The sequence below is a fragment of the Anas acuta genome, chromosome 2, assembly GCF_963932015.1.
Source record: "Anas acuta chromosome 2, bAnaAcu1.1, whole genome shotgun sequence".
Lineage (NCBI taxonomy): Eukaryota > Metazoa > Chordata > Aves > Anseriformes > Anatidae > Anas > Anas acuta.
Window position 1 is genome coordinate 120145584 of NC_088980.1, and position 21473 is coordinate 120167056.

At 40.4% G+C, this 21473-nt stretch overlaps 2 long non-coding RNA genes across 8 annotated transcripts in view; one reads left to right on the forward strand and one right to left on the reverse strand.

The window, feature by feature from the left end:
* The window catches only part of LOC137851126 (uncharacterized), a 47322-nt gene that overhangs the window by 1547 nt on the left and 24302 nt on the right, over nt 1-21473 (reverse strand). Inside the window, exons 7-8 of the long non-coding RNA XR_011093026.1 lie at nt 3454-3709; nt 1891-1985 (exon numbers count right to left, since the gene is read on the reverse strand). This is a non-coding gene — a long non-coding RNA (uncharacterized lncRNA). The remainder of the gene's footprint in view (nt 1-1890; nt 1986-3453; nt 3710-21473) is intronic.
* Nucleotides 14-16344, forward strand: LOC137851125 (uncharacterized). Of its 7 annotated transcripts, XR_011093023.1 has the most exons (6): nt 194-742; nt 7863-8016; nt 10688-10901; nt 12915-13015; nt 13111-13337; nt 14964-16344. It is a non-coding gene; the product is annotated as an uncharacterized lncRNA (long non-coding RNA). The 7 variants fall into 7 exon arrangements; XR_011093021.1 differs by having other exon boundaries at nt 14-742; nt 10688-13015; XR_011093022.1 differs by having other exon boundaries at nt 188-742; nt 12915-13337.

Consider the following 21473-nt stretch of genomic DNA (forward strand, 5'->3'; position numbering starts at 1 on the left):
CACATAAGGAAAGGAAAGGAAAGGAAAGGAAAGGAAAGGAAAGGAAAGGAAAGGAAAGGAAAGGAAAGGAAAGGAAAGGAAAGGAAAGGAAAGGAAAGGAAAGGAAAGGAAAGGAAAGGAAAGGAAAGGAAAGGAAAGGAAAGGAAAGGAAAGGAAAGGAAAGGAAAGGAAAGGAAAGGAAAGGAAAGGAAAGGAAAGGAAAGGAAAGGAAAGGAAAGGAAAGGAAAGGAAAGGAAAGGAAAGGAAAAAGGAAACATCTCAAACAGAAAAGTTCGCATTCAGAAGTATAAAGATACTACTAGTTTCCAAGCCAGTGAAAAACTCCAATCAAATCAATTCTTCTCACAGACTAAATATAATAAATCAGCAGTTTTATATTAAAAAAAAAAAAGAGGCATCAGAGAATGCTTCTTCACTAAGAATTTGTTAGAAGCTTTTTTGATATTTTCTTCTAAGATTTCATTTTTCAGTCTCCACCCTCCTGTTTAAGAATCCGAAAACAGGCATTTTCTGCTTTACACTGAAACACAGGACTCTTAAATATCTCCTCAGCTGCTTCCTAATATTTTTTTCCACAGGAAGGGAGTTAGTTCACAGAACAGTGTGCTTTGTTATATCTGCATCAGCAAAGCAAATAAGCTCGCCTCTCTTCATCTGGAAAAGGGGCAGAGGAAGAGCACCAGGAGACAAAGCAGTAGTTAAGGATCATTGTGAAGGTTTCAGGGAACAAGACAACAGTCTGGTAAGCAGAAAAAGTCCTCTATTATTTATGTTCCTGTCGTGCTTTGTGCTTGACAAGTTGCTTGACTGTGTGTAAGCACTATCTCTCAAATAGGTCGGTTTTGGCTTCTAGCTATGGGACAATATTTCTCATAGAGAACTGAAATTCTCTTAAATTTTATTATTATTCTTGCTTGGCACTTAGCATCTCATTTTGGCACTGAAAGGCTTTGTCTTGGGTATGTTAACATGTACTTGAGCAGCCGACATTCCCTTCGCACAGAAGGGATGGCCCATCCCTGACACACTTGGGCTGGTGTCATATTGGAGAAGTCAGTGGGGCTTTTTGCTGAAAAACTGATGCTCTTTGAGGTTTGGCTACCCATCCACTTTGATTAAATGACAGTTTGATCAAGAGGGACCTTATTGTACAAGAAGGCGTGCTCCTCATGATCGGTCTGAGTCCCCATGCATTTTTGGCTTTGGCAGCTCCCACCTCAGAGTTCAGAGACACAGAAGATACTCCCCAGGTTGAAAGATGTCATTTAGAGTTTCTTGGGACTCTTCCTGGACTGTTCTACATTAGCAATAAATAGAATGCCTGTAGCAGTAAAACCGATGGCACCAGATCAAAGCATCTGTAAAGCTTCTTCTGTCAGCTTCCCATGAGTGCTTTCTCCTCTACACTCACACTTCTTTTAGCGGCTTTGTTCAGGGGTGAGCTTTTGGCATAGTCATTGACACACAGCTTTGTCAAGTTGCAAATTATCAACTGAAAGTGTTGCAATACAAAATTAAAAGCTTGTTTATCACAGAGCCTCTTTGCTAGCGTATGGTGTTGAAGCAAGTTGTTCTGTGACAGGAGTGCTGGTGCTTTTTCGCCGTGCCAAGCAATGCCGTGCATCAAGCCCAGGAAGCTACAGGAATTTACAAGAATAACTTCTTTCATAGTTAAGATCCCAGAGACTTACAAAATCCCTGCAGCACGGTGTTTAAATGAGGTACTGCAAGAGTGCCAAATAAAAGTGGGTATACTCCACTAATGAGGGCATGTTGTGCCAGCACTTTACAAAGAATAGTGTGTTTCCACCCACATCGAACCAGCTTTACTGATAGATGTGGAAAGAGAGGGCAGAGAGGCATTGACACAGTTTATTCCTCTGTACTCACCTTTGTATGGAGTCTTGTAGAGACCAGGGATCGTATTCTGTCTAATCTTGTCCTTATTGAAAAATGGAAATGTTTCATGTGAGAATTAGATTGCCCTAGGGAGAAAACATCACAGTCAAATTCTATCCACAGAACCAAATATATCAAGATCTCAGATTACATTGCTGTTCACTTTAACAGAAGTAATATTATTGACAGGAAGATTGTGACCTTCATTAGGTTCAGGAGCTAAAAAACTGTTTGTCATGAATGATTATATTTTAGATCTACTACTTCAAGGTATTTCTATGCAGATTCAGACAGTGCTGCAGTCTATGGAGACCATCCATTTTGGGGTTCCCTGCTTATGAGATAGGAAATTTTAAACCTCTAATAGTATTCTATTAATGCAGGCATTTTTTCTATTATTAGTCTTAAATATATATATATATATATATATATAAGTACTTTATCTGGTTATTTAATATATTATTCCTTATATCTCTGTGTTTGAATTATATACCCATAGAACCAACATCCATCAGAGTTGATGAGAATACAACAGTGCATGCTGTAACATATGAAGAACTGTCTCTCACACTCTCATTAGCAGCAATGTTCCTAGAAATAGTAAGCGCTTTTCTAAAGATACATACAACGCATCTCCATATGACTTATTCGCTTCCTGGTTTTCTTCAAAAGGAGCCTAAAGAGCCACTATGTACCTGATTTTTCTTGATACTAACATCAGTTTCTACACGAGAAAGGAGGCCATAAATGTTAAGTTGAAGGGACTTATTATATTTACAATTGTAAAGATTCTTGGCTTGAAAAATCAGTTAAGTTCCAGTGCCTTTCATCTTCCATGCTAAGTGGAGAGACAAAGAAATCATTCATAGACACAGCACATGTGACATTGGGCAGTCTAATGGCATTAGAACAGTTCAGTGAAGCATTAATGAATTTACCGTGATGACAGCACAACAGTGCTAGGGTCTAATCTGCTCTGTGCTAAGTGGTTTTCATAAGTAACCTTAAACAAAAATAACCAGTCAGAACTCTAACTTAAACCTTTTTTCTTTTTAACAAAACTTAATATACATTTTTTCTTTTGAAATCAGTAGTCAACTTCTTTCTTACTGTGTCCCTGATGTTTCCTCAGCCCATGTCATACCGAAGACTGCTCTCACCGAGTTCAGATGAGACTTTAGTTATTCTGACCATATATTTCAAAAACATTTTATTTCCAGTAATCTACTGTTTATGCCATTAGACTCAGTGGCTGCTTAGAACTAAGATCCCCCCCCAAAAAGCCTTGCACAGGAAAAATATGTGGTATGATCTTGTCCATAATGCCATATTTTCATTCCAACTTTGTATTCACATGTCTTTTTCTTCACTATTATACCTCCTTTCTGTCATATATCTGTGCCTACTCACATATTTGGGTGCGGTGTGCATATAAGGTGTTAAAACAGATAGCAGCAAAGTTCATGAGACAAGGGCAAGATATGACTACTGGCTGTTTACACAAGATCTTATCCTACCTCACTGACATCTAAAAGGTTATTGCCATCGACTTACATGGGCATGATGTCCATTTCCAGAATCCAAGAAAGGAATGTGCTGGGCTTGAGGACAGAAATATGTGTAGAAGCTTCTCTTCACATTCCACCAAAATGTTGATCATACATTAGTGTCCACAACACTATCTCCAAATTAGTAATTTCATTGTAGATGTTCTCTCATAAGGAGAACTGTGAACTCTGTACTTGAAGCAAAGCAAAGTACTTCCAGTATTCCTTAAATGTCTCTCTTTGAGATATCCCACGACATTTCTCTGAAAAAATAGGTGTTCATCCAGATGTTATAAATATAAATACTCTAAATCACATACTCCCTTCTGAGAAAATCAAGTAATGAAACTACATTGGAAACAGGCAAGGCACATAATGGAGAGAAAAAGAGTCTGTGAGTTTTCTGAGGTCTGCCAAATTTCACTGCAGCTGGATTTCAGTTACTGAGATGAAGACATGCTGGAGTGGAAAAGATGACAGTCAGAAGTGGAGATACACTGCAGTCTGTGGTATTCTTATAGCATGGGTAGACACAATCAAGCTAGCCTTGCTTTGGTTTACTCCAGTACTAATACCAGAGAAACCAAGCACTATGGGGTGCAGTGCAGCCTAGCTAAATGCGTAAATACCCAGGGATCTGGGAAGATTGGAACAGCACAGCTTTGTGATCAGTACCCAAGTCGGCAAGATCAAAGGTAACTGTCAGAGCAACAAGAGTTTGCTGGTATATCAGTAAGATCTATAATTGCACTTCAAGTGTGCTGTAGCAGCCTTCTTACTCAAAGAAAATGTGGCTCTAAGGACATTGTCACCAGAGAGGAACCACAGAAGCAAAGCAGAACAGAAGTGCATCCAGAGTTTTATGTACTCCCTGGACTGCTCATCAATTGATTTCAGTGGGACTTCTCTTGTCAGCAGAGCTTGCTGGGAGGAGAAGACAAATCTGTCGTTTTTCTATCAGAAATGCTTTGAGAATCAGATTTACAACGAAAAAAAGGTAATATAGGATTGATTGCCTTTATTAGCCTCATTTCCTCATTTCAGTAATATTATTAGCTATAAATCACAGAAGGACAGTTTCATATGGAATTACATTCTTATTAATATCACAACATCCTCATCCCCTCACTGCTCATCTGATTCATTCATCGTGTGCTGGAAATCCCAATAAAATTATCCAACTGGAGACTAATAGCATGGCTGTATCTTTCACTCTTCCATACCTTCTGTTAACTTGTTTTTATCTTACTTTTTTTTTTCTGTTCTTTTGTTGTCAAAGTGTATTGCAGAGCACAGAATGTTTTTCTGCTCCTCGCCATGTCTCATACATTAAAAATGCATTAAGAAAGATATCAGCTACCTCGTTTTGCTTTAAAATGTTGTCTTTCCCTCATAGCCAGTGAAAATAAGCCTCATGAATTCATTAATCCTAAAACAGAGTAGGTAGTGGTTCTTCATTTAATAAAAATGAAGACCAAAATTTACTATTAAAAGTATGATGTAAAAAATAAATAAATAAATACTTTTCTCTGTATGCTTGATGTTCAAAATAATTCATTGATGATAATCATCAACACAATAATAGAAAGCTGAAGAAAAAAATGAAATGACCTTGTTTAATTCAAACCTGGGAAGAAAATTAGTTTTCCTGAACAACCAAAAACTGCTTTCAGAAGCAGTTTTATCTCAGTGGAACTGGTGCAAATACCATGCTGTTACATATTCCTTCTGTTCAGTACCTAAAAAGGCTGGGGGAGATAATTTTTTCACACATATTCCCAGCCCTGCTCTATTCCCTTTGAGCTTTGCAGGATCAGCACAAAAGGTCTAGAAAGTAGGCTGGAGAAATCAGCTGCAGGTTCTCCTTGAAAGAAGGGCTCCTGAGCTGCCTCAGTGCCAGCAGAGCCAGCTGCCCAGCACCAGCATCCCGCTCCTCCTCACCAGTGCTCTGGATGGACCAAGGTCATCATCCTCCCTGTGCTCCTTGCCTGGGGACAGCCCAGCCCCTAAGGACTGTGGCTAGTGAGGAGAGGCAAAGCACCCACCATCTGCCCCAGCATCAGGTGAGAAAAGATCCCTGCTGTCTTTCTGTTTGGATGTCAGGATTCTGTGTGCACTTACAACCAGAAGGCTTATGTGGGAATTCTTCCTAATAGAACCTATTAACAGTAGAGAAGTGTGATTATGTCTGTTCCTATTATATGGGCCTTTATTCAGACAAACATTTTAGAAATTAAATCAGCAAATATTTCACAGAATGGTTGAGACTAGAAAGGACCTCTGGAAGCCAGCTGTTCCAACCTTCTCCTCATGCAGGGTCCACCCAGAGTTCCCCAACAAGGCCCCTCTTCTCCAGACACAGTAGTCCCAGCTCTCTCAGCCTCTCCTCACAGGAGAGGTGCTCCAGTCCCTTCATCGACTTGGTGGCCCTTTGCTGAACTCTCTCCAGTATGTCCATGTTTCTCTTGTACTGGGAAGCTCTGAAGTGGACACAGCACTCCAGGTACAGCCTCCTCAGCACCAAGGCGGAGAGATCACCATTCTTGCTCTGCATTCTGCTTATTGCAGCCCAGGAAACTGATGGCCTTCATTGCTTCATGGCTGTGTTTCTGGCTCATGTTCAGCTTGCTGGCCATTAGGACCCCCAGTTCCTTTTTGTTAAAGCTGCTTTCCAGCTGGTTGACCCCACAGCCTATAGTGGTGCCTGGAGCTGTCCTTCTTCAGGGTCAGGACTTTGTACTTTCCCTCACTGAACCTCATGAGGTTCCTGTCAGCCCATTTCTCCAGCCTGTCACAGTCACCCTGGATCGCAGCACAAACTTTGGTATAGTAGTCACTTCTCCCCATTTTGTATTACTTGCAAACTTGCTGAGGGTGCACTCTGTCCCACTGTCCAGGTAACTAATGAATATTATGAATACTGTGTACAGTATTTTATTATTATACAGAATATTATGAATGTGTGTACAGTACCCACCCTGGTGCACACCTACAATGAGTGGCCTCCGGATGGACTTTGTGTTGCTGATAAGAATCCTTTCAGTCCAGCAATTCAGCTAGTTTTTGGCTCAGGTCACTGTCCTCTTACCTAGTCTGTACTTAATGAATTTCCCTGTGAGGGTGTTAAGGTAGACAATGTCAAAAACCTTGGTTAACACCAAGCAACATCCACTGCTTTCTCCTCATGCACCAGGCTAGTTCTTTTGTCATAGAAGGCTACCAATTCAGTGAATGATCAGAATGATTTTCCCAACTTCCATGACCTTTCAAGAATTATTGAGAGTGGCCTCATGGTAACATCAGCCAGCTCGCTCAGTACTTGCGGTTGCATCCCATCAGGTTCCATAGCCTGGTGTGTCTAAGTTTTTTAAGTCTTCCCTAACCTGATCCTCATCAGGATCAACAATGCTAATTCTTCCTCATTCCAGATGTTCCTGTGGGTCTTAGAGGCCTGGGATTCCTGAATTTTGGTCATACCAGCAAATACCAAAGAGAAATGGGCATTGAGTACATTGGCCTTGCCTTTGTTCTCTGCCACAAGGTCCCTTGCCCCATTCATCTGCAGGCTAACATTTTCACTAGCCTCCCTTCTGAAGCTGCCATACCTGTAGAAACTTCTCTTGTTGCCCTTCACAGCCGTCTCCAGATTCAAATCCAGGTGGGCTTTGACTTTCCTAGTCTGATCACTGCACGACTGGGCAGTGTCTCTAATTCCTCCCATACCACGTGACTGTACCTCCACTTCCTCAATATTTCTTTTTTACCTTTGAGTTTTGTCAGTAGCATGCATGTCATCCATGCAGGCCTCCTGTAGGCCTACATACAAGGACGGTACACTCGAGTTTGAAGGAGGTAATCCTTGAAAATCAACCAGCTCTCCTGGTCTCCTCCTCTCTACAATATGGTCTCCAATGAGATTGTTCTGAGCAGGTCCCTGAATAGGCTAGCAGTTGCTCTCCTAATGTCCAGGGCTGTTAATCTGCTATGCGCCTTCCCTCAGCATCCTGAGCTCCACCAGTCACAGTGACCAGGGCTGCCCCTGACATTCACATCCAGTGAATCCAGTTATTTATTTGTAGAAATATGGTCCTGCACAGTCTCCACGCTTCATCTCCTCATCAATCACTCATGTCAGGAAACTGTCATCATTGCCCTGCAGAAACCTGCATTGCTTTTCCCTGCTGTGTTGCCCCCTCCAGGAGATATCAGCATTGCTAAAGGCTCCCAAGAGGACCAGGGCCAGTGAAGAAGGGATTTCTTCGGTTTGTCTGGAAAAGGCCTGATGATCTGCTGCTTCTTTCTTATCAGGAAGTCTGGAGCAGACACCCACTCAATGTTACCCATGGTCTGCCAGCCAGTCCAGTCCCACCAGCTCTCAGCTGGCTCCTTGCATTCCTGCTTCTTTCTCAAATACAGGGCAACTGCCTTTCCTCATCCTCCCATCCTGTCCTCCCCAAAGAGCCTGTACCCAGCCACTGAAGCACCCCAGTCATGGGAGAGCGATTTGCCCATTACTTGGAGACTTGGAAACTACTAAAAATCCAGGCTTCATCTACTGAAGAATTCAAAGGTGAGTGTTTTCCTTTTTTTTTTTTTTTTTTTTTTTTTTTTCCCCATTTCTCTTTCAAACTGAACAGGCAACAAACACAAAATCCATTTCTTACCACAGCAACGTTCATGTGTCACGATCAGATATGTCCTATGCTGCCGTTAGTTTTGCAACAAAGAAATGTTTCTATCAGATGGTTCTTATCAACGAAATTAAACAGAAATGATAAATGGCTTGCTAATATTTTTCTGTGAGCCAGTTTTAAAATGGGTCACATTGTTCTTCTCTTTGCTAGCAACCTAGAATAGAAGTTATTATATCAACAGTGGTTTTCACATAATAGAACATTATCTGAAATTGAGTTTAGGTAATGTTTTTCCTTGAAAATTAAGGCTATCGTAGTATAGTTATTGAAAATTATCATAGTTTACTTTTTATTTTTCTATTTAAAAGCAATATTCTTGATAGTAAGAATTGCAGTTAGAGTTCTTTCTAAAGAAAATGATCCCTTGGTACAGACAATAAGGAAAATGAATGCTGATGTTGACAGCATAGCATTATAGAGGCTTCTTTTCCCTTCATGGGACAAATTGTCTGCTAGCATATTTGATGTAATTCCAGAGCCTTCAGTAGGACTGCACCAATTTACATTATGGAGAACACAGGACATATTTTTTAATTTAAAATTGGACAAAGTTGTAAAAATAATGATGGAATTTAAGTAAAGCCTGGCCAGCATTTTCTTCCACAAATCTTATATTTGTGAGTCTATTTCTGAAAATCAAACTGAGATTGATTTCTCCCTGGAGTCTCCTGCAGATGTGCAGCTGCAGCTCTTCAACGGCAAGGAAAATCTGATCTACCCATGGCCACCAGAAGAGCCAGGCAGCCCACCCAAGGCATGCGGGGCCATCCAGGAGCCACCGGTACCTCAGAGGGAACATAATGCTCAGGAAAACTGGAAATTCAGTTGTGTACAGGGTGAAAGTTGTTTGGCCCAGCTTGGATTCATGCATCATCCCGGTGCTGGTGAAGACTGTGCTCAGGCAATGCTGCAGGCAGCTGCGGAGGATTCCTCTGAGAACAGATTTCCTCAGTCTCGTGTAACCAGGCTCTGCTCCCATTCTGCTCTCTGCTCAGGATGAAAGAGCATCTCAGGGCTCCACTTCGGTGGCCTGCATTAACAGAGGGCTAGGATGGTCAAAATCATTTGCAATCCTTAAAAACACAGTAAGAGAAAATAAAGAGGTCTTCCCACCACCTGCTGAACAGAAACTAAGTGCAGGAGAGAACAGACTTGAGTGACTTGAGTACAAGGTCCAATATACACCTCGCACAGTGCATTGAACTCTTTGGGGATTTCTTCAGAGAGGTGAACTTGCACAGAGATCAATGAAAGCCTGCACATTCAATCTGTTTCCTATTTTATAAAAAAAAAAAAAAAAAAGTCTCTCCAGTGTGCAAGTCAGAACTGTCTGAAAGTCACAGGGAGATGAAGTGCTAAAAGGCTAAGAATCTCATGTTTCTTTTTCTTTTTATATACTCTTTATTCCCACGGATCCTATGGGAAGCATAGGACTTCAGCACAGGGACAGCAGGAAAGATTCAGGGCTGTTAAATTAGTAGCTTGTTTAAATCCCAAGGTAAACTAGTTGTGCTAAATTAATCTGTGAAGCCTCACGTGAAATCTAGAGCCCCTGAGCAGTGCAGATATTTTGAGATGATCTAATTGTGGTTGGAGAAAAGGGAGAGCATGGGCACAAGAAATTCTGTGCTCTGTGCTACAGTGGGCTCAGCGCGCAGCTCAGTGCAAAAATTTTGACATCGGCAACATGACCAGAGCACCGAGGAGCAAAGATAACCAGGCATTTCTAGAAATTAGTTTCTGGACTATCCACAGATTTGAAATGCTTGCTAGGAACCCGAGGAAGGTGTGCACAATAAACATGGAAGCTCCTAGAAGTAGTGGAGGGATGGGAAAGAGCTGGGAAGGCTGCAATTAATAGCTCATGTTGCACAGCAGCCGTGCCTCATGGAATTTTCTTTATTTTTAAAAAGGGAATCAGAAGAACCCCAGATTTTTTTTATTATTTTTTTTTTTTAATGAAGCTCAGGCAGGGTCAGTTCACCATTGTGCCTCTCACCAGAATAACACAGCGGGTGCAGGTACTGCTATTTGGCACAGCATTGGGAAGCAGGGGAGCTGCCCTTGCCAATCACAGGATAAGGTTGGGCCTCAATGAGCAGGAGCATCACTGGGGTAACTGCTTCAGACAATGCTGCCTTGTGAGTCCAAAGCCCGAGCAAGATGTGGGGTGGAAGCACTGTGTCCTTATGCCCCACCAGCCTTACGCCAGCACTATGAGTGAATATAACGTGAATTCCCATGGTGTGGTCAATTTAATGACTATAGACAAGCAAGAAAGGAATAGAGGAGACTTCTAATGTGCTGCTGGCAAACGTGGAAATTGCAGTATGTTAGTATATCCACCCTCATCGGGTGGATGGCATTGATGTACTGGGATGGACTATCTCATGCAATTTCTAAGACTACGCTTCTGTTTTTGTCTCTCTGTATGAAAGAAGGAAAACATTTTTAAACACCATACTAATGACAGCAAATAAAATGAATACTCATTTTGCAGTTTGTGACTCCTTCAAGATGTAATCGATCATTGTCCCACTGCCACAGGTCAACCTCTGCCATAGAAAACTCCAGATAATCTTCAGCTGCGTTTCCTCAATAATTAACAGGATGGACAAGGATAAGATAACAATACGCAATCTATTTTCCCAAAGCAGCTGACAGAAGGAAATGGATACCAAATGAATTAACTCATTAGAACAGGACAGCACATTTGGAAATTCAAAACAGACTGCCTGGAATGATTTAAGTCTAGCACGAGGTTAGTGCCCACCCCTTGCTGAGGCATGTTAGTGTTGTGATCTAGCATTTCAGAAAGGTTGGTGGGTGTATATCCTGGGGTTGTGTGTTAGGAGGAGCCTGGACTTAATTAATTGCATGGCTAAAATACCACCTGTAGTGGCCACAGTTTGCATATTAATTACAAGGGCTACGTTCACACATGTGGACACACTCACAAACACCACACACTGATATACCAAACACTTCATAGTACAAACAAAAGTAGCTATTACCTCCTGGTGGAGAGGAATTAGTAACAGTGGAAGGCATGTCATATGCTACAAATGCATTCTGTCTTCAAAAGGCTGCATCTGTATCCAATATAAAAACTTGGCAGTCATCTGAAGGGAGCAAGGTTTCTCTCATGCCTGACTTATAACCAACAGAGAATTTCACAGAAATTGGGTTTCACCATTTTGTCAGCCATGAGCTGTCAGCAAAGCCTATTTCCTTCTGATAAACTTCCACCTGTCTCTCCTTCAAAGTTACAGGAGTGTATTTTTTTGGAAAATTGTGGATCTTTATACAGCACACCAGATTCTATTACAGCACTGCTGAAGTAATATGGACATTTCTAGCTGTCATTAAAAGGGTATACTTAAGAGTTTTAGCTCATTTTTATTCTTCATGGGGTAATAAGCCATAATTGAGGGACTTGGGGGCTGAATTAGAGAACCACTCACCACCACCATGTGTAGCACAACACATACTATTTAAAGAGACAACTGGCAGCCAACACAGTTGGGGTATTTCTTCATATTTACACAGCAAGGACATGATAGCAATTTTCATTAAAAAATAGTAACTCAAGTCCTTCTTAAGTCACTGTATTTGTCAATGGTTCAAACTTGATTAATGTGATCAAATAATGGGGACAAAGGTCCTGCTGACTGGTACCTGAGGACCCCCCCCATATGCCTACAACCAGCAGCTCTAAAAAGCTTGTTGGCATTCCCTCTGCTGCAGGAATCACTTGGGACAGGGGTCATCCCCAGACATAAGCAATTCAAACAGCACAAGTTAACACGTGCCTGTCTGAGAAGGAACATAAGGAAGGAGGAAGGCTTAATTCATCCTCTGCACTGCCAATCATTTTTAGGGCATAGCAGGGATTGGGAAGCGTGCACACACTGAGAAAGGGCAGTCTTCATTAGCCCCACTGCTGATCACTGTGTGCTCTTAGATGTCTGAGGTGGAAAGGTTGCAGCCACAGATTTCAGAGCATCTCCACCATGAGTCAGTCTACAACCACCCTCGATTATCCAGGGTTAGGAGGAGAAGAGGTTCAATGCTTTTCTGTGAAGTCTGTGTTTTTCCTGCTAACATTACAAAAAGACTCCAGTTTAAATCAAATTGCAAAAAGTAAGAACAGAATTACTTTAATTCAAGGGATGATATCGTATGGTCTCAGCCCTTCTTTTCCTTGAATATTTGGGCTTATCATGATATGCCAGTTGATCTTAAGAAGCGTTGAAAATCACTCTTTTAAACAGTATTGGTCACTCTCCTTTAATAGGATTCCCCACATCCACACACATGCACACACACACACACCTAACTTTTTTGTTATGCACCAAAAGGCTGTAATGGAGCCCCAAGTCACAGCATTGCTGAAATCAAATACATTGGCATTTTGTGGAAGCTATCCTGCAAATTCTGGCAGAACAGATGTGCAATCCCAATTCAAGGCAAGCTCCTTGCAACCTGCCAGCTCTGCATACAAATTGATAGTCTGAATCATACACAGTCCTCCTCCTTTATTTTGTTCTGGCCTAAAACGGCTCTCTGAGATCAACCTCATCCATGCAAACGTCCCAAAGAGAAATGCTAGATTTAGCTGACAGATGCATAAAGTCTCCTGTTGTCACAGAATTCCCCAGTGTCTGCTCAGCACCAGATGTCAAAGAATGCAAATCTACAGCTGGCTCTGGTGTTCATTTGTACTCCAAATTCCCTCCTTCACAGCTGTTGTTTTCTACTTCCATGTACACAGAGCCAAATTTTCAGAAGTAGGAGACAGACCATGGATCTGTATATTGATGTGAATATACGTGTTTGTTTACTTGCCTGGAAAATGCCTGTTTGAGCTGAACAGTAAGTGTATTGGTGAGGGTGTATTTGAGCATGCTCAGCCGCCAGTGTTGGAAGTGACCCTTGCTCATCCTTCAAACGTAATCTCTTTTCAACAGGTGCTCTGGAACCGGTGTTGTCTCTCTGACTCTCTCTTTGCAGTTAAACAACAGGACTCCCAGCCTGGCTTGGCCCTCCCAGGCACTGTGGAAATAATAATCATAACCTCAGCCAGACAAAACAAAAGACGTGTAATCGTGAGGAAGCGGAGAGCAGTGTTTCTTCACTTATCTGTGGGAGCCTTTGCTGGCCACCCTACAAGCCCCTCAGGAAATGGCTTGGCAATGTAATTATAGTTTTAAACTTTTGTTCTCCCTTGTGTAGATATTACCAGCCTGCACAGCTTTTTAAATATAGTCAGTGAGTGCCACTAAAATAATATGTCTGCAAGATATGAACTTTTTCTTATTTTGTATTTACACGGGGGAAAAAATCTGAAATAGCAGGTAAGGATGATTACAACAGGACACATTTGTTTTCCTGGGCTTCCTCTAAATGAGTTCAGGTTTGCAATGTTCACTTCTAGTGGCCTCAAGTATAGTTTAGATTTCCTTAAATGAAGACAGCATACATATGAAGACATTTCCTTCCTCTCACCTATGTAACAATCTTCAAATCACAGAGTTCTCAGTTGTATAGACAGTAATCATAATCTTACCAAATATTTGTTTAAATTAACCTCTGATTTTCAGCCAAATCACTAATTTATATTGTTAAAAGTTCATTTGACCTAATGTTGAGACACCTGACTGTGAGTTTAAAAGGGGTGAGTCCTCACAGGATGGCTGAGGCTGGAAGGGACCTCTGGAGCCATCTGTTCCAACCCCCTACCCAAGCAAGTCCACCTTCAGGTGGATTTTTGAAGATCTCCAAGGAGGAGACTCCACAACCACTCTGGGCAACCTGTGCCAGTGCTCCATCACCCACATAGGACAGAAGTGCTGCCTGATGTTCAGAGGGAGCTTCCTGTGTGCCAGTTTGTGCCCATGGCCTCTTGTCCTGGCACTGGGCACTACTGAACAGAGCCTGGCTCCGTCCTCTTTGCACCTTCTCATCTTAAATGAGGGGAGGGGAAGTACTCAAAACACAGGTTTGAATTTGAATATAAAGTCCAGATTGGACAACCACATAAAGATACATGATTTCTAAGGATTTCTATAGCTTGCACTGTACCGATGCAGCATGACCTGTAACAGATTCAGAACATTTATCTTTTCCCAAACTCTTTCTGTTGCCTCCAGCTAGATGGGGATATTTTTGTTTTGGCTTTATGCCCCTGAATATTTCAATGCCTGCACCAAATGCTGCTCACCAATTCACCAATTCACCAATTCATCTATTCACAACAGCACTGTCTCCCCAGCTTCACTGAGTCCTCAGATGGTAAACCCACGCTGCAAACAGCAGTATTGTACATATATCTCATCCAGTACCTGTAACCAATACACACCAGCCTCATGAGGATTACCACACACTTTTTCAAGTCTGGGCTGGGCTTGCAAGCAGCTCCCCCATCTCCATCTAAAACTGCTACCCAACACTTCCAGCGCAGGCCTTAGGGGAAGCAGAGCACAGTTGAGTATCTGCATTTGATATATGAATACATTTTTAAATCTTCGCATTGCCAATAAGATTGAATCAGATAAATTAATCTGATATAAAATACTGAAAAGAGACTCCTTGTAATGTTGGATAAGCCAACACCAGAATCCTATTTTGTCATATTTTAACATAACTTTAATGCCAGCTATCAAATACAGAAGTTAAGCAGAACAGAGGTGTAATGAGAAGCCCCAGATATTTCTGCATGTGGCCATGAGACAGAGCAATGGCTATGAAAATGTTAAGTATTAAATGCACTTTGGGGCTGTCTGGCAGTGTTTATTTACTAATGCTATTATACATATTACAGGTAGCCATTGTATCCAGTTCTCAACACAGACAATTGTATCAACTTCGGAAAGCAGTGATTTAAGATGAAAGAACAAGAGACATTTGCTGGTTTTACAATATGCAATAGCAAAGATATCCACCTATCAGATAAGAAGAAAGGAGGGAGAAGAGTTTAAAATATTTTGTTTGAAGTGATATGACCTGGAACAAATAGCCTTAGTGACATTTTAAGATCAAATAGCCCCAGTATCAAGTACCTGTATTTCATATCATCAAGGGAAGCTATGACAAGTTCATCCTGATCTGCCCAAGCAAATGAGCTAGTGCCTGCAATAACAAAGGCTTGCGTTTCATTCTGAGCTCCTGAAGTTAATCCTGTTTTGTTGTTGGTTTGTTGTTGTTGTTTTTTGTTGAGTTCAAGTTACTTTCTTATGATAATATCCTAATGAAGTGTTTTATGATAATATCCTAATGAAGTGTTTTATACAGTAATTAGAAATGCTTCTACCTCTTTACACTTTCAGGTTGGTGACTCTTTTCCTGAAAGAATGGAAGGGAATTACTACTAAGGCAAAATTAAATATTTCTGAAATTGCTGATGAAATACAAGTTCAGGGGGTTAAAAAGCTCTCGAGAGATGACATTTAAAAATGAGATTTTTTTTAAAGGAATATTGAAAATGTTGAACAAATATTGAAGAAAGCAAGTGTGAGAAAGGTAGGGAAGCCAGGAAGATTTTCAAATTGTTTGTGCCATCAAAATTATGTTGAATCTGAGTCTGCAGGATGTTGAGACACAAGGTGTGAGAAATCAGCAGGAAAACAAAGTGTTAATTTGGCCCAGAGTAAAGCACGAGAGGTGCATGAGGAGGGAATTTATAAACTCCTTGCGGTTATGTTTGGAAATTTGGGGGGAACAAGTATAGGCAGCTATTGCATCAAAACTAACTGGAGGGAAAAGCAATATAAGGATCACTGGAAAGCAGGATTAGAAGTTTCTCCCACTGCAAAGCCTTTATTGTGTAGGAAACAAATAAAGGACGTTTGTGCAGAAAGAGCGGTCTATCAACACCTGCCCCTTACCAAACTCCACTTCTGTTAAAAAGGGAAGCTATATTTTCTAACAGTGTCGCTCTCAGAGAGTAAATACATAGCTGGAGACTGCTGCCTCTGCTGACCATGGAAAGCCCTGCTGCAAATGGGGGACCCAAGCCCCACGGTGATGCTTTGGAGTCAGGCCACTACTGTCACTGCTCATTCAATACACACTGTGCACAATTGGGTTCCTTTGGGTTAATTATATTGTATGTCTGCTTTATGTTCATTATCGTAGAGATTTATCTCAGAAGCAATGCCTTCTGCTTGGAAAAATAAATGTTTCTACTTTGCTTCATTGCCTAATAGCTGGAGGAGTCCATTATCCTGGGAAAACATTTTTTCCACTTAGACCGACTCTTAAATACTTTATGAACGTTTTCCTTTCTAGCTTTCACAGTAAATAAAACAAATACATGACAGACACAAGATGTTAAATAGTCACCAATATGTATAATTTAGCATATACAATGAATTCTCACATATTTTCATTTTCATTTTCTGTATGTTGCACTGTACTATATTGTTTCCTTTGGTTATTTTCATTTACTTTACCCTTTCAGTGCTTAGTCTGACTACCATTCACTCTGTATATTACATGGACTTCACAGTGGCCTTTGGGAGGCACAGCTTTTAAATGATGCAGCTCCTGGATTCAGATCCTAGAGTGTGAAAAAGCATTCGGTTATTACTTCTTTTCTGTGAGGATTGCTGCTGTTGACATTTCAACTCGGTACCTCTGCTGCAAATGGTAGAAGATGGTAGAAGACTTTTAATTATTAAATGTCATACATTTTATAGCTCTGCACATAGAGCCAAAACAGCTCACACAGTCCAGCTACATTGGTCGAAAGCAAAGAGAAAGGGAGGACTCAAAGCCATCTTAGCAACACGCTGATTGAACCTGTCACTGAAAACTCACTCCTAGGTTCTGTTTCATTTTGCCTCCTCTCTGTTTCAGGAGCACTGATGGAGGAATGATGGCAGTAAAATCACCTGCTTTCATTTGCATGCATTGGCTGTGTAGAAACACTCAGGTGTGTACAGGGGAATTAAGCCAAGACCTTTGCATGTAAGATCTAACACAGGAACAGGTTCTGCACCCTGTCCTGAACCCCTTCAAAACGCATTATTAGTAACAGGCATACACAAAGCACAGTGTGTGTGCCTGGCACCACACAAGTAAAGGGATGGTCATTGCAATAAGCATAAATGCTATGTGTTCTATTAAATAATGCCAACATTTTGTAACATTGTAGGAAATACATGTCTAGGCTTATTGTGGTCTGTTAAATCTGGTTGCAAAATCTGGCTTGGTTTTATTGAGTCTCAAATTGGAGACACTTTGAAGAGACATACTTCTCACTTTCTCAAATGGAAAAAAAAGGTAGGTCCCTTCTGTATATTATATCTTCTCTACCAGGGACATAAAAATAATTAATCTCTCTGGAAAAACTCAGCTTTATCTGTAAAATCTCTCTTTTTGTTTTACTGGTCTGAAACACATATTGATATTGAATATAATGTTTCAGGTAATCCTCCAACCTTTTTGAAACAGTTAAATCTACCATGTGCAGAATATAAATGACATCAATTTTCAGAGGTCAGGATATGAAATATTATGTTATTACAACATGCTAACCGTACTGACCATCACCATCTGTACACCACAGGCTGGGCATCACAGCATTAGCACTTCTTCTCTGGAAAAAGACAGAGAGAGAAATAGAGAGAGAAAGAGAGAGAGAGACAGTATTTCAGCAAGCTACTTTCTCTGACTCTCACAAGCTTTAGCAATTTGGTCTCTTTCCAAGGCCCTGCTACAAAAAAGGTGAGATTTAAGGCTGGCATCAGAGCTGGGCAAATAAGCTTTTGTGTAAAGTAAATGAACTCTGGGGGGACTGGAACTGGGAAACTTGGGATAACATGAGCACATAAATTCATCCAGAAACAGGGAGTGGGGCAAATAAAAAGGTCACAACATTTAAGTTTCACATTTTCCTTTTTAATTAAATTCCTTAATTTGAAAGCACTGGCCATTTTCTTATGATATCTTTTAAATAAAATATTCAATATCATGTTTTTAAACACCACACTTAACTACCGATTTTTAATTTCAGTAAATTAATCAAGAAGTCGTAGCCTGTAATCTTAAAAAAGCTTCAAATTATGTAGTTTTTTCCAATTGTTTAGTTTCTCCTCTAAATAAAAATGCTTGCTCTTCAGATGACTTTCTCATGGTGAAGCATAGGGCAGGCAATCTGCTGAGCTGTAGCTTGCATTGCAATTGGATTTACTTTTTAGAGCATTTTCTGAAATATGCTTTAAAGATCATTCATTTGACCTAAATTTTACCTAAATCCCTGGGACTGTTGTCTCCTATTGGCCAGCCCAAGGCCTTCAGAGACATCTTGTTAATAGAGAGCACTGCTGCTCACAAATTTACCTGGAGGTTAATCTGTTTGAAGGTGGTCCTAGATTTACTGCAATTCCTTACACTGACCTTTCCAAAATATATATAGTACCTAATACAATACTTGATGTATGGGTGGGTGGTGTTTTTTTTGGCTGTTTGTTTATGTTTTCACTAAGTGAAGAGGAATATTTACAGGAATATTTTCTGCCTCTTATTGATGGTGGTTTATTGAACCACCATACTGTACATCATAAGCACACACTTTTTAAGTCACACTGAGAGACATGACAGTGATGCTATTATAAAGAGGAATAAAACATATCCAAAGTTTATATTCAGCAAATATGACAGAATACTTATTTATTTATTTATTTATTTATTTATTTTTGCAAGCTTGGACAGACAACTAACTGTTTATAATGCTAGAACTTAAGGTGTATAGGGACATGGTTTAGTGGGTGATATTGGCAGTAGGCTGATGGTCGGACCAGATGATCTTGGAGGTCTTTTCCAACCTTAATGATTCTGTGATTCTAGCAAAGAGTGACAACTTGCTTTATGACCTACCACGTTTGCATGCCAGCTAAATGACTGTAAAGTGCAGCCCCTGTGTGCCAGTTGCACCACTTATCTACCACATCATCCAGAGATAACACACCTGCATTACCACAAGTTTTAGCTGCTGTAGCTTCTGTGGCTAATGTATATCAAAGGTTCACACAATATAACAGGCAAACTCTACCTTGCTAAGGCAGAGAAAAATCAATGGTTTCTGTGTCATGGTGGAAAGATCTGGGAAGAGACATTCTTTTTGCTGTTAAGCTACTAAATGGAAACCATTGCCACACTAATTCAGAGTGAGGCAGTGGAATTTGCCATAAACTCAATGAAAAATCAGTCAAAGAAATAACCTCAAAGTGTTATAATTTCCTTCCAGGTATTTCTTTCAGTATATATCACTTGTTCTTATTTATAGGAATTAATATGAGCCCTGTCTATCAATTTAGACATCCAAAACTGCTTTTATTATTCCTTTCATCCCATACTCAGTAATCCTGACACAAAGACCAACCCATACTTCATTCTTGCTTTCCATCACTTTCCATCATGGTCCTCTCAGCCTGAACTGCTCCATCTTTGCTACATGCCCTCAGAACCCAGATGACAAACAGTGCTGTTACAAACAGAAGAAAACTATCTTGGCATAGTACAAAAGTCCTCTGACAGAGGACTCATCGAGACCTCTCTGCAGAAAGCATTATTCTCACTCTTATTGCCTACAAAATTTTTCCAGAATCAGACTGGTGTCTGTTCTCACAGAGCACTTGAGACAGAGATGTGCAAATGGCTCCAACCAGAATCACTTGAGGCAGGTGGAACAAGATGAATATCACCAGCCCATTTCCCTTTCTCTTTACATTAGTTTTCCCAAGTCTCATAGCTGGAACCTGCTTCATTAGATAGATACAGTTGTCAGGGATTTACAGAAAATGTGTAAGCACTGCATGGCATCACGTAATCTATACCAATTCTCTTGACATTTTTCAAACGGGGCAGAAACTTAGCTCTACCTCAGCACTAAAAGTGGCCTTCAGCTTTTGCAAGACATGCTTTGAGTGCCTGTGTCATACCAGAGTCCCCAGAGAGCATTTTAACTCCTTTCATCCTGTGATTTCCAGCTGGTATTCACTGCAGTTTAGCTTGCAGGAATCCCACCTGTCCGAATGCAACGACTACACTCTGAGAGCTTCAACTTACTTGTTTTTCTGCCTACTTAACACAGCTGTCAGACCTCTGTGTTTTATGCAAACACAAATGCATAAAGCAAAGTGTGTGTTCAGCATTGGCTTTGTTTGTTTTCTGTCACTGTTTCACTGTAAATTTAGGATCTGAACACTCCACTTGAATCCAGGCAGACAGATGCATGCACTTACACATTTTTATTACTAAAAAAAAGTATTTTCCAACACTTAGATCCACTTACTAATCTTACAAAACCTTCCTATGTAAAAGGTGTTTATTTTTAAGCTAAATTGCATCCACTTAACATAGAATGATATATCATAAACATTAAGGATAAATCTTATGTATCTTTAGATAACTGGAAAACAAAAATATGTCAGCCCTCCTCTCAAAAACATAGGAACGTATCAGCAGTATATGTTGGCTTGCATTAAGATACATTCACTTGCATCATTCCTTGCTGCCTGGTCCCCATTCCCAGACAGGATTTTTACCCTAGTTTTGCTGCCTTCTAGCAGTTCTGTTACCTCTCAGCTGTAACCTACCCTTAACAACATTTGTTCTTTCTTTACTCCTTTACTGTACTCCTTTACTCTTACTGTACTCCTTTAGCTCTATTCACAACTGTCTTTACCCTTATTTACCTTATTTACTTCATGATGAACATTAAGAGTAGAGGTTGCACAAGTTTCTACCAGTTTCCCCCTTCATTTGTTTGAACTGTTTTTTGTTTGTTTGTTTGTTTGTTTGTTTTGTGTGTGTGTGTGTGTGTGTGTGTGTGTGTTGTGTTTTGTTGTTAGCTTGCTTGCTTTTTAATAGAGGAAATTGAATCCAAAAGAAGATCAGTTTCTAGGAATACTTCCAATTGGTAAAACATCCCAAATGTCCATATATCTCAAATTCTTGATATAACTGGTAGTCTGCACTGTTATTTCTTTGCCATTATTCAATAAATAAATAAATGAAAATCTACTTCTGGCTAAGAAAAAACCTCTTCTTCCTTGAGCATCTCTCCAAGTATGGCACCATTCCTCATCTGATCCACTGGAAACATGACAATGTCATTTATCAAAATGTGTAGCATGGCTGGGAATGCCTTTCAGTGCTATTAGCGATTCTTTTATCCCAAGATTCCCATCTCATTATTTTGTTCCACTCCTGTTTTTAGTATCCATTTTGTGAAAACCACCTTGCCAAGAAATCCCAAGGCCATGGATTTGTCTCACCCTTATTCATGTGTGGTCTTTTCTTTCAAAATGCGGATAAGAGAAACTTC